At 41.6% G+C, this 12966-nt stretch overlaps 1 pseudogene; it reads right to left on the bottom strand.

Annotated features, from left to right (window-relative positions):
* Positions 1 to 1591: 1591 nt before the first annotated feature.
* LOC116747101 overlaps positions 1592 to 12966 on the bottom strand; it is a 29530-nt pseudogene continuing 18155 nt past the window's right edge.

The following is a 12966-nucleotide window of genomic DNA, read 5'->3' as shown; positions in this document are numbered from 1 at the left end:
GCCTCAGCTAGGGCTTCCTCTCCGCCTTGTTTTGCCCCCTCCGCCCCCTAGTTTCACAGCTGTTTACAATTAAAGTACCTCTCACATTCTGTGTTCTCCCTTCTCTCTGGAGTGGTCGCGGTCGGGGTCGGGGTCGGGGTAGGGGTCTGGGGCGGGGCGCTGCTCCAGGTCAGATCCTTTTCCAGAGTGGTATCTCTGACATCCTGTGGTGGGGACTCTGGGCCAGCCTCTGCTACCATCCCTGCAGACAAGCCAGCGGAGTGCCACAGGTCTGGGTCCTGTGTGTGCTCTGCCTGGCCACATTGGCACGTCCTCCGTTTCCCCCGAAGGCCCTCTTCTAGTTCTCTCCAAACACCCCTCCTCCTCTGGGGTCTGGCGGTTCCCATTCATCTCTGCCATTCACCCTCCCCATCAGCAGGAACTCATGACCCCCTTCCGGAGCTCCAATCTGGAAGCATTCACATCCTGCCTGCCGTAGCCAGCTGACCACCCTCCTCCAGCCGGGTCGTCTGTACACCCTTGAGTGGAAATTGGCCCGTCAGGTTCTATGGCAAGTGTGGTTAGTCGGTGTGTGTTGTTGCATGGTCCCCGTCAAATACTCTTCCACAAGCCCCATGACACAGATTTTCCTGGGAATGATATTTCCGTGTCCCAGCTCAATCTCCCAGACCGCCTCTTTAGGACACACGAGATTGAGTCTGAACTCCATGTTCGATTTCCCCCTCACTCGAGGTTGGGGAGCACTTCCTTCCCTCAGCCAGGACCCAGGGCGGTACCAGCCTGAGACTCAGAGGGACAGATTTGTGTTTGAGTGAGGCAAGGGTGGTTCTGCCTGACACCCTTCCCGAAAGACCGGTGTTTTACTACACAAAAGGGGGTATGATGGTAGATTGGCCATTCAAGGTTGGTGACTGTGTGTCCCTGTGTGTGAATAAATGTAATCAGGGGTAATCTCCCTTGAGGGAGAAAGATGTGATTCAGGGAGTAAAGGGAGTAGAGGCTGGTCCAGGTTCTGGAAGGCATTGAATGAGCAAAAGCAAGGGTCGGATCTGTTTTGTTCAAGGCTTGTCGTTAAATTCCCAAAACATGGGAGGGGGATGATGCAGAAGTCAGCAAACCCCACGACAGGGTGTCGGGATGCTCGAAATGCTGGATTCGCTGGAGGTGGCTCTCGATCCTACTCTGTGATCCTATGATGTCTGACAACTCCTGTGGGTGTGGATGGAATGAGATTGGGAAGGGTGGCTCCTCAGAGTAGCTCATCTTAGAATCAGGGGACCCATATATGAGGCCACCCAACATGAGCTACCCGGGACAGGGGCAGGATGGGCGCAGTGACGATGGGAAGTAAGGAGTGACTGCACCTGGACAATGGGGAGCACTTGGGTCCACCCTTCCCCCATATTCTCACCCTGGCTCCCTTCCAGAGTCCATGGCATGAGCTCAGGTCGACATGTGGGATGGGACAGTCACAGACCGCAGGGTCAGAAAAGAACGTCCTGTGACTCTATCCTTCCACTCACACCCCTCCCTGGAGAAGGTGGGCTTGACTGCTTAGTTTACAGCTTTGAGCCTGAACCTGATCCAGTGGTTATTGCTTGGTGGTGTAGGACATCTCGCTGCTGTCTGAGTGACAAAGTTTGGCAGAGACATTCCAGCTGAGGTTTCTGCCCACCGAGATGTGCAGGCAACTTGTGCCCCGGGAGAAGTCCAGCACCAGCACCAGCGCCACCTGTCAGCAGAGGGTGTCACGGGGATGTGGTCACCAGGGTGAGGAAATAGAGAAGCTTGTTGAAAGGGAGGTGCCATGGGAGGGCGTGACCTCAACCCTTGGTTTTCCCTGCCTCCCTTCCCTCCACTGAGCACACAATCTCCCTGTTCCGTGTTCTGACCAACTACCGCAGAAAAATGTTGCTGGAAACATGTATATCACAGGCTGTGGCTTGGCCCTGAGCTTTCCAGTTCCAGAGGGAATAGTGGCAGGTCATACATCTGGGCCCCCGTGGGTAGGAGGAGGTCAGAACCCCGCCCTCATTTAGTTCACCCCATTTGCCTTTCCCCTTAAGCCCCTTCTCCAGCCTGGGAGACAGTGGCAGCTGACCTGGAGAGCCCTAGGCCCCATCCTGCCTGATTCTGCTCCCTGCCCAATTACTGGGAAGATGCCCCCTCCCCACCCCACCCACTCCGCACCAGCGCCATCCCAACCAGAGTCCCACTGCTCTCTCTGGACTCTTGGGGGAAACTGACACAAACAAAGAAGGTAGGTGGGGGCTTCCCTGGTGGCGCAGTGGTTGAGAGTCCACCTGCCGATGCAGGGGACACGGGTTCGTGCCCCAGTCCGGGAAGATCCCACATGCCGCGGAGCGGCTGGGCCTGTGAGCCATGGCTGCTGAGCCTGCGTGTCCGGAGCCTGTGCTCTGCAACAGGAGAGGCCACGACAGTGAGAGGCCCACGTACTGCAAGAAAAACCCAAACAAAACAACAAAAGAAACCAAAGAAGGTAGGTGTAGGTGTGCCCTGGGGAAGGAGCTGGGTGTGGTGGGCAGAGTAATCATGCCCAAAGGTGTCCAAATCCTAATTTCTGCTGTTGGCTTATATGTTACCTTGCATGGCAACAGGGGGTAAAGGCTGATACTCAGCTGAATTAAGGTGGGAAGACTCTCACCTGCATTGGCTGGGTCCGGCCAGGCACATTGGGGCTGCCTGGGTTGCCATGTGGGCTGTCCCTGCATGATTCCAGTGTGCGGCATTCAAATGACTGCAGTGTGCTTGGTGCCTCCTGTGCTTGTGCAGTGTTGAAGTCCTGGTAAGTACCGCTCAGATGCAGATGGAGGACAGACCAGTAGTTTTGGACCTCCCTTTGGTTCAAAGCCAATCACTTCCCCCTCCCTAGTCCTCTTGAGGTATCTGCCACCCTGACTTTTACGACGATCATTCACTTTCTGTTAAAGGATTTCCATTTGCTATTTAATAAAATAACCCTTCCAAAGATAAAAGACACTATACATATACACATCATAGAGAGCATAGGCTGTCAATCTGACAAGTAATTATGAACGGAACAACCCATGTAATTATACCCAGGTGATAGAAAATTACATTGCACATCCAGAAGTCCCCTATATGTCTTTTTCTGTGTAGGAATCCAAATGGATAAGTCCACATACTGCCTGATCCCATTTACTTCACATTCTTGAGAAGGCCAAACTACAGGGACAGAAAACAGATTGGTGGTTGCCTGGGTCTGGGGGTTTAGACAAGGGGTTAAACTACCAAAGAGCATGAAGCAATTCTGAGGCTGGTGAAAATGTTTTTTATTTTGGTTGTATTGGTGGTTCCATGGTTAAGTTTATTTTTAGGTATTTTATGCTTTCTGATGCGATTGTAAATGGGATTGTTTTCTTGCTTTCTCTCTCTGATAGTTCATTATTATGTATAGAAAAGCAGCAGATTTCTGTATATTAATCTTGTATCCTGTAACTTTACTGAATTCATTTATCACTTCTAATAGTTTTTTTTCCCTTTGGTGCAGACTTTAGGGTATTCCATATATAGTATTATGTCACCTGCAAATAGTGACAGTTTTACTTCTTCCCTTCAAAATTTGATGCCATTAATTTATTTTTCTTGTTGATTGCTGTGTCTAGGACAATACTATATTAAATAGAAATTTGAGAGTGGGCATCATTGTATTGTTCCTGACTTTAGAGGAAAAGCTTTCAGTTTTTCTCCATTGTATACAATGCCATTTGTGGGCTTGTCATAAATGGCCCTTATTGTGCTGAGATATGTTCCATCTATACCAACTTTGTTGAGAGTTTTTATCACGAATGGGTGTTGAATTTTGTCAAATGTTTTTTTCTGCATCTATTGAGGTGATGTGACTTTATCTTTCATTTTGTTAATGTGGTATACTACACTGATTGATTTGTGAGTATTGAACCATCCTTGCATTCCTGGAATAAATTGTACTTGATCATATAGTGTATGATCCTTTTTATATATTGTGAATTCAGTTTGCTAATATTTTGTTGAGGATTTTGGCATCTGTATTCATCATATTGGCCTAAAATTTTCTTTTCTTGTAGAGTCCTTGTCTAGTTTTCATGTCAGGGTAATCTTGGTCTTGTAGAATGAATTTGGGAGTGTTCCCTCCTTTCAGTTATTTGGAGTAGTTGGAGAAGGATAGTTATTAACTCTTTTTTTAAATAGACTTTTATTGGAGTATAACTAGTTCACAATACTGCACTAGCCTTTGTCACACAACAGAGTGAATCAGCCACATGCACACATACATCCCCATATCTGCTCCCTCTTAAGCATCCCTCCAATCATCCTTATCCCACCCCTCTAGGTGGTCACAAAGCACCAAGCTGATCTCACTGTGCTATGACACTGCTTCCCACTAGCTAAGTATCTTATATTTGGTAGTGTATATATGTTGATGCTACTCTCACTTTGCCCCAGATTCTCCCTCCCGCTGTGTCCTCAAGTCCATTCTCTATGTCTACGTCTTTATTCCTGCCCTGTCACTAGGTTCATCAGTACTATATATATATATATATATATATATATATATATATATATATATATATATATATATATATATATATATTTAGATTCCATATACATGTGTTAGCATACGGTATTTATTTTTCTCTTTCTGACTTACTTCACTCTGTATGACAGACTCTAGGTCTATCTACCTCACTACAAAAAACTCAATTTCGTTTCCTTTTATGGCTGAGTAATATTGCATTGTATATATGTGCCACATCTTCTTTATCCATTCATCTGTCAATGGACATTTAGGATGCTTCTATGTCCTGGCTATTGTAAATAGTGCTGCAATGAACATTGTGGTATGTGTCTCTTTTTGAACTATGGTTTTCTCAGGGTGTATGCCCAATAGTGGGATGGCTGGGTCATACAGTAGTTCTATTTTTAGTTTCTTAAGGAACCTCCATACTGTTCTCCATAGTGGCTGTATTAATTTACATTCCCACCAACAGTGCAGGAGGGTTCCCTTTTTGTACGCTTGGTAAAATTTCCCTGTGCAGCCGTCTGGTCCTCGAATTTTGTTTGCTGGGTGCTTTTTGATTACTGATTCAATTTCAGTAGTAGTAATCAGTTTGTTCAGATTATCTATTTTTTCCCGATTAAGTCTTGGAAGATTGTATGTTTCTAGGAATTTATCCATTTCTTCTAGGTTGTCCAATTTCGTGGCATATAAGTTTTCATACTGTTCTCTTATGATCATTTGTATTTCTCTGATGTTGGTTGCAATTTCTCCTATTTCATTTCTTATTTTCTTTATTTGGGTCCTCTCTCTTTTTTTCTTAAGGAGTCTGGCTAAAGTCCTATCAATTTTGTTTATCTTAAAAAAAGACCCCAACTCTTGGTTTCATTGATTGTTTCTTTTTTTTTTTTGGTATCTATTTTATTTATTTCTGCTCTGAAATTTATTATTTCATTCCTTCTGCTGGGCTTTGTTTGTTCTTTTTCTAATTCCTTTAGATGGAAGTTAGGTTGTTTATTTGAGATTTTTCTTGTTTCTTGAGGCATGTATGTATCTCTATAAACTTCCCTCTTAGAACTGCTTTTGCTGCATCCCGTGGATTTTGGAAAGGTGTTTTTAATTTTCATTTTTCTCAAGGTATTTTCTGATTTCCTCTTTGAGTTTTTCATTGACCAATTGGTTTTTTTTAGCAGTATGTTGTTTAGTCTCTATGTGTTTGTGTTTTTCCAATTTTTCTTCCTGTAACTGATTTCTAGTTTTATACCATTGTGATCAGAAAAAGTGCTAGATGTAATTTCTATCTTCTTAAATTTGTTGAGACTTCTTTTGTGGCCTAGTATGTGCTCTATCCTGGAGAATAATCCATGTGCACTTGAAAGGAATGTGTATTCTGCTGTTTTTGGATGCGATGTCCTATAGATATTTATTAAGTTCACTGATCAAATGTGTCATTTAAGGCCACTGTTTCTTTAATGATTTTCTATGTGGATGATCTGTCCACTGATGTTTACGTGTGTTGTTTACGTCCGCTGTTATTATTGTATTATTGTCAATTTCTCCCTTTATTTCTGTTAATATTTGCTTTATATATATGTGTATATATATATATATATATTTTTTTTTTTTTTTTTTTCCGGTACGTGGGCCTCTCACTGCTGTGGCCCCTCCCGTTGCGGAGCACAGGCTCCGGACGCGCAGGCTCAGCCGCCATGGCTCATGGACCCAGCCGCTCTGCGGCATGTGGGATCCTCCCGGACCGGGGCACAAACCCGTGTCCCCTGCATCGGCAGGTGGACTGTCAACCACTGCGCCACCAGGGAAGGCCTGCTTTATATATTTATGTGCTCTTATATTAGGTGCATATGTGTTTATGAATGTTGTAACCTCTTCTTCTATTGACACCTTTATCATTATATGATGCCTTTCTTTGTCTTTTATTATAGACATTGTTTTAAAGTCTACTTTGATATGTGTATTTCTACCACAGCTTTCTTGTTGTGGCCATTTGCATGGAATATTTTTTTCGATCCCCTCACATTTAGTCTGTGTGTGTCTCTCATTCTGAGTTGAGTCTCTTATAGGCAGCATAAAGATGGGTCTTGTTTCTATTTACTTATTTTTAAAATCCAATCCAACCTGATGTCTTTTGATTGGAGGATTTTGTCCACTGACATTTTTTTGTGGTTTTCACTGCTTCTTTATTTTTTCTTTCTTATTTTTTTATTGGGGTATAGTTGTTTTACAATGTTGTGTTAGTTTCTACTGTACAGTGAAGTGGAGTTCCCTGTGCTATACAGCAGGTTCTTGTTAGGTATCTATTTTATACATATTAGTGTATATATGTCAATCCCAATCTCCCAATTCATCCCATCCCCCACCCCCACCCCCACTTTCCCCCCTTGCTGTCCATACATTTGTTCCCTACATCTCTGTGTCTATTTCTGCCTTGTAAACTGGTTCATCTATACCATTTTTCTAGATTCCACATATATGCCTTAATATATAATATCTTTTTTCTCTTTCTGACTTACTCCACTCTGTGTGACAGTCTCTATGGCCATCTAACTCTACAAATGACCCAATTCATTCCTTTTTATGGTTGAGTAATATTCCATTGTATATATGTACCACAACTTCTTTATCCATTCATCTGTCGATGGACATTTAGGTTGTTTCCATTACCTGGCTATTGTAAATAGTGCTGCAATGAACATTGGGGTGCATGTGTCTTTTTGAATTATGGTTTTCTTTGGGTATATGCCCAGTGGTGGGATTGCTGGGTCATATGGTAATTCTATTTTTAGTTTTTTAAGGAACCTCCATACTGTTCTCCATAGTGGTTGTATCAATTTATATTCCCACCAACAGTGCAAGAGGGTTCTCTTTTCCCACACCCTCTCCAGAATTTATTGTTTGTAGATTTTCTGATGATGCCCATTCTAACCACTGTGAGGTGATATCTCATTGTAGTTTTGATTTGCATTTCCCTAATAATTAGTGATGTTGAGCAGCTTTTTTTTTTTTTTTTTTTTTGTGGTACGCGGGCCTCTCACTGTTGTGGCCTCTCCCACCATGGAGCACAGGCTCTGGATGCACAGGCCCAGTGGCCATGGCCCACAGGCCCAGCTACTCCATGGCACATGGGATCTTCCCAGACCAGGGCACGAACCCGTGTCCCCTGCATCGGCAGGCGGAGCCTCAGCCACTGCGCCACCAGGGAAGCCCCTGAGCAGCTTTTATGTGCTTCTTGGCCATCTGTATGTCTTCTTTGGAGAAATGTCTATTTGGGTCTTCTGCCCATTTTTTGACTGGATTTTATTTTTTATATTGAGCTGCATGAGCTGTTTATATTTTGGAGATTAATCGTTTGTCTGTTGATTCCTTTGCAAATATTTTCTCCCATTCTGAGGGTTGTCTTTTGGTCTTGTTTATAGTTCCTTTGCTGTGCAAAAGGCTTTACGTTTCATTAGGTCCCATTTGTTTATTTATTTATTTATTATTATTATTATTTTGTGGTACATGGGCCTCTCACTGTTGTGGCCTCTCCCATTGCAGAGCACAGGCTCTGGACACGCAGGCCCAGCAGTCATGGCTCACGGGCCCAGCCCCTCAGCAGAATGTGGGATCTTCCCGGACCGAGGCATAAACCTGTGTCCCCTGCATTGGCAGGTGGACTCTCAACCACTGCGCCACCAGGAAAGCCCCCATTTGTTTATTTTTGTTTTTCTTTCCATTACTGTAGGAAGTGGGTCAAAAAAGATCTTGCTGTGACTTATGTCAAAGAGTGTTCTTCCTATATTTTCCTCTAAGAGTTTTATAAAGCCCAGTCTTACATTTAGGTCTTTAATCCATTTTGAGTTTATTTCTGTGTATGGTGTTAAGGAGTATTCTAATTTCATTCTCTTACATGTGGCTGTCCAGTTTTCCCAGCACCACTTATTGAAGAGAATGTCTTTTCTCCATTGTATATCCTTGCCTCCTTTGTGATAGATTAGTTGACCATAGGTGCGTGGATTTATCTCTGGGCTTTCTATCCTGTTCCATTCATCTATATTTCTGTTTTTGTGCCAGTACCATATTGTCTTGATTACTGTAGCTTTGCAATATAGTCTGAAGTCAGGGAGTCCGATTCCTCCAGCTACTTTTTTGTTTTTTTCCCTGAAGATTGCTTTGGCTATTTGCGATTTTTTTTTGTCTCCATACAAACTTTAAAGTTTTTGGTTCTAGTTCTGTAAAAAATTGTCACTGGTAATTTGACAGGGATTGCATTGAATCTGTAGATTGCTTTGATTAGAATAGTCGTTTTCACAATATTGATTCTTCCAATCCAGGAACATGGTATGTCACTCCATCTGTTTGTGTCATCTGTGATTTCTTTCAACAGTGTCTTATAGTTTTCTGAGTATATGTCTTGTTTGTTTTGTTAAATAAATTTATTTATTTATTCATTTATTTAATTTTTGGCTGCATTTGGTCTTCGGTGCTGCATGTGGGTTTTCTTTAGTTGCTGAGAGCGGGGCTTCTCTTCTTGTGGATCATGGGTTGTAGGTGCGCGGGCTTCAGTAGTGTGGCATGCAGGCTCAAGAGTGCAGGCTCAGTAGTTGTGGTGCACAGGCTTAGTTGCTCCGTGACATGTGGGATCTTCCCGTATCAGGGCTCGAACCCATGTCCCCTGCATTAGCAGGTGGATTCTTAACCACTGCGCCACCAGGGATGCCCTGAGTATATGTCTTATACCTCCTAAGGTAGGTTTATTCCTCGGTATTTTGTTCTTTTTGTTGCAGTGATGAATGGGATTGTTTCATTCATTTCTCTTTCTGACCTATTATTGTTAGTGTATAGGAATGCAAAAGATTTCTGTGCATTAATTTTATATCCTGCAACTTTACCAAATTCATTGATTAGCTCTAGTAGTTTTCTGGTGGCATCTTTAGGATTTCCTATGTATAGTATTATGTCATCTGCAAACAGTGACAGTTTTACCTCTTCGTTTCCAATTTGGATTCCTTTTATTTCTTTTTCTTCTCTGATTGCTGTGGCTAAGACTTCCAAAACTATGTTGAATAATAGTGGTGAGAGTGGACATCCTTGTCTTCACCCTGATCTTAGAAGAAATGCTTTCATTTTTATTTCCCACCATTTAGATTGATGTTTGCTGTGGGTTTGTCATATATGGCCTTTATTTTGTTGAGGTAGGTTCCCTCGATGCCCACTTTCTGGAGAGTTTTTACCATAAATTGGTGTTGAAATTTGTCAAAAGCTTTTTCTGCATCTATTGAGATGATCATATGGCTTTTATTCTTCAATTTGTTAATATGGTGTATCACATTGATTTGTGTATATTGAGGAAGCCTTGCAACCCTGGGATAAATCCCACTTGATCACGGTGTATGATCCTTTTTTTTTTTTCTTTTTTTTTTTTTTTTAAACATCTTTATTGGGGTATAATTGCTTTACAATGGTGTGTTAGTTTCTGCTTTATAACAAAGTGAATCAGCTATACATATACATATGTTCCCATATGTCTTCCCTCTTGCGTCTCCCTCCCTACCACTCTCCCCATCCCACCCTTCCAGGCTGTCACAAAGCACCGAGCTAATATCCCTGTGCCTTGCGGCTGCTTCCCCCCAGCTATCTACCTTACTACGTTTGTTAGTGTGTATATGTCCATGACTCTCTCTAGCCCTGTCAAAACTCACCCTTCCCCCCCCCATATCCTCAAGTCCGTTCTCCAGTAGGTCTGCGTCTTTATTCCTATCTTACCCCTAGGTTCTTCATGACATTTTTTTCCCTTAAATTCCATATATATGTGTTAGCATACGGTATTTGTCTTTTTCTTTCTGACTTACTTCACTCTGTATGACAGACTCTAGGTCTATCCATCTCATTACAAATAGCTCAATTTCATTTCTTTTTAAGGCTGAGTAATATTCCATTGTGTATATGTGCCACATCTTCTTTATCCATTCATCCGATGATGGGCGCTTAGGTTGTTTCCATGTCCTGGCTATTGTAAATAGAGCTGCAATGAACATTTTGGTACATGACTCTTTTTGAATTTTGGTTTTCTCAGGGTATATGCCAAGTAGTGGGATTGCTGGGTCATATGGTAATTCTATTTGTAGTTTTTTAAGGAACCTCCATACTGTTCTCCACAGTGGCTGAACCAATTCACATTCCCACCAGCAGTGCAAGAGTGTCCCCTTTTCTCCACACCCTCTCCAGCATTTATTGTTTCTAGATTTTTTGATGATGGCCATTCTGACTGGTGTGAGATGATATCTCATTGTAGTTTTGATTTGCATTTCTCTAATGATTAATGATGTTGAACATTCTTTCATGTGTTTGTTGGCATTCTGTATATCTTCTTTGGAGAAATGTCTATTTAGGTCTTCTGCCCATTTTTGGATGGGGTTGTTTGTTTTTTTGTTATTGAGCTGCATGAGCTGCTTGTAAATTTTGGAGATTAATCTTTTGTCAGTTGCTTCATTTGCAAATGTTTTCTCCCATTCTGAGGGTTGTCTTTTGGTCTTGGTTATGGTTTCCTTTGCTGTGCAAAAGCTTTGAAGTTTCATTAGGTCCCATTTGTTTATTTTTGTTTTTATTTCCATTACTCTAGGAGGTGGGTCAGAAAGGATCTTGCTGTGATTTATGTCATAGAGTGTTCTTCCTATGTTTTCTTCTAAGAGTTTGATAGTTTCTGGCCTTACATTTAGGTCTTTAATCCATTTTGAGCTTATTTTTGTGTATGGTGTTAGGGAGTGATCTAATCTCATACTTTTACATGTACCTGTCCAGTTTTCCCAGCACCATTTATTGAAGAGGCTGTCCTTTCTCCACTGTACATTCCTGCCTCCTTTATCAAAGATAAGGTGTCCATATGTGCGTGGGTTTATCTCTGGGCTTTCTATCCTGTTCCACTGATCTATCTTTCTGTTTTTGTGCCAGTACCATACTGTCTTGATTACTGTTGCTTTGTAATATAGTCTAAAGTCAGGGAGCCTTATTCCTCCAGCTCCTTTTTTCGTTCTCAAGATTGCTTTGGCTATTCGGGGTCTTTTGTGTTTCCATACAAATTGCGAAATTTTTTGTTCTAGTTCTGTGAAAAATGCCAGTGGTAGTTTGATAGGGATTGCATTGAATCTGTAGATTGCTTTGGGTAGTAGAGTCATTTTCACAATGTTGATTCTTCCCATCCAAGAACATGGTATATCTCTCCATCTATTTGTATCATCTTTAATTTCTTTTATCAGTGTCTTATAATTTTCTGCATACAGGTCTTTCATATCCTTAGGTAGGTTTATTCCTAGATATTTTATTCTTTTTGTTGCAATGGTAAATGGGAGTGTTTTCTTGATTTCACTTTCAGATTTTTCATCATTAGTATATAGGAATGCCAGAGATTTCTGTGCATTAATTTTGTATCCTGCTACTTTACCAAATTCATTGATTAGCTCTAGTAGTTTTCTGGTAGCATCTTTAGGATTCTCTATGTATAGTATCATGTCATCTGCAAACAGTGACAGCTTTACTTCTTCTTTTCCGATTTGGATTCCTTTTATTTCCTTTTCTTCTCTGACTGCTGTGGCTAAAACTTCCAAAACTATGTTGAATAAGAGTGGTGAGAGTGGGCAACCTTGTCTTGTTCCTGATCTTAGTGGAAATGCTTTCAGTTTTTCACCATTGAGGATGATGTTTGCTGTGGGCTTGTCATATATGGCTTTTATTATGTTTAGGAAAGTTCCCTCTATGCCTACTTTCTGGAGGGTTTTTATCATAAATGGGTGTTGAATTTTGTCGAAAGCTTTCTCTGCATCTATTGAGATGATCATATGGTTTTTCTCCTTCAATTTGTTAATATGGTTTATCACATTGATAGATTTGCGTATATTGAAGAATCCTTGCATTCCTGGAATAAACCCCACTTGATCATGGTGTATGATCCTTTTAATGTGCTGTTGAATTCTGTTTGCTAGTGTGTTGTTGAGGATTTTTGCATCTATATTCATCAGTGATATTGGTCTGTATTTTTCTTTTTCTGTAGTATCTTTGTCTGGTTTTGGTATCAGGGTGATGGTGGCCTCATAGAATGAGTTTGGGAGTTTTCCTTCCTCTGCAATTTTTTGGAAGAGTTTGAGAAGGCTGGGTGTTAGCTCATCTTTAAATGTTTGATAGAATTTACCTGTGAAGCCATCTGGTCCTGGACTTTTGTTTGTTGGAAGATTTTTAATCACTCTTTCCATTTCATTACTTGTGATTTGTCTGTTCATATTTTCTATTTCTTCCTGATTCAGTCTTGGCAGGTTATACCTTTCTAAGAATTTGTCCATTTCTTCCAGGTTGTCCATTTTATTGGCATATAGTTGCTTGTAGTACTCTCTTATGATCCCTTGTATTTCTGCAATGTATGGTGTAACTTCTTTTTCATTTCTGATTTTATTTATGTG

Source organism: Phocoena sinus, chromosome X, assembly GCF_008692025.1.
Source record: "Phocoena sinus isolate mPhoSin1 chromosome X, mPhoSin1.pri, whole genome shotgun sequence".
Lineage (NCBI taxonomy): Eukaryota > Metazoa > Chordata > Mammalia > Artiodactyla > Phocoenidae > Phocoena > Phocoena sinus.
This window is presented reverse-complemented; position numbering and strand designations above follow the sequence as displayed.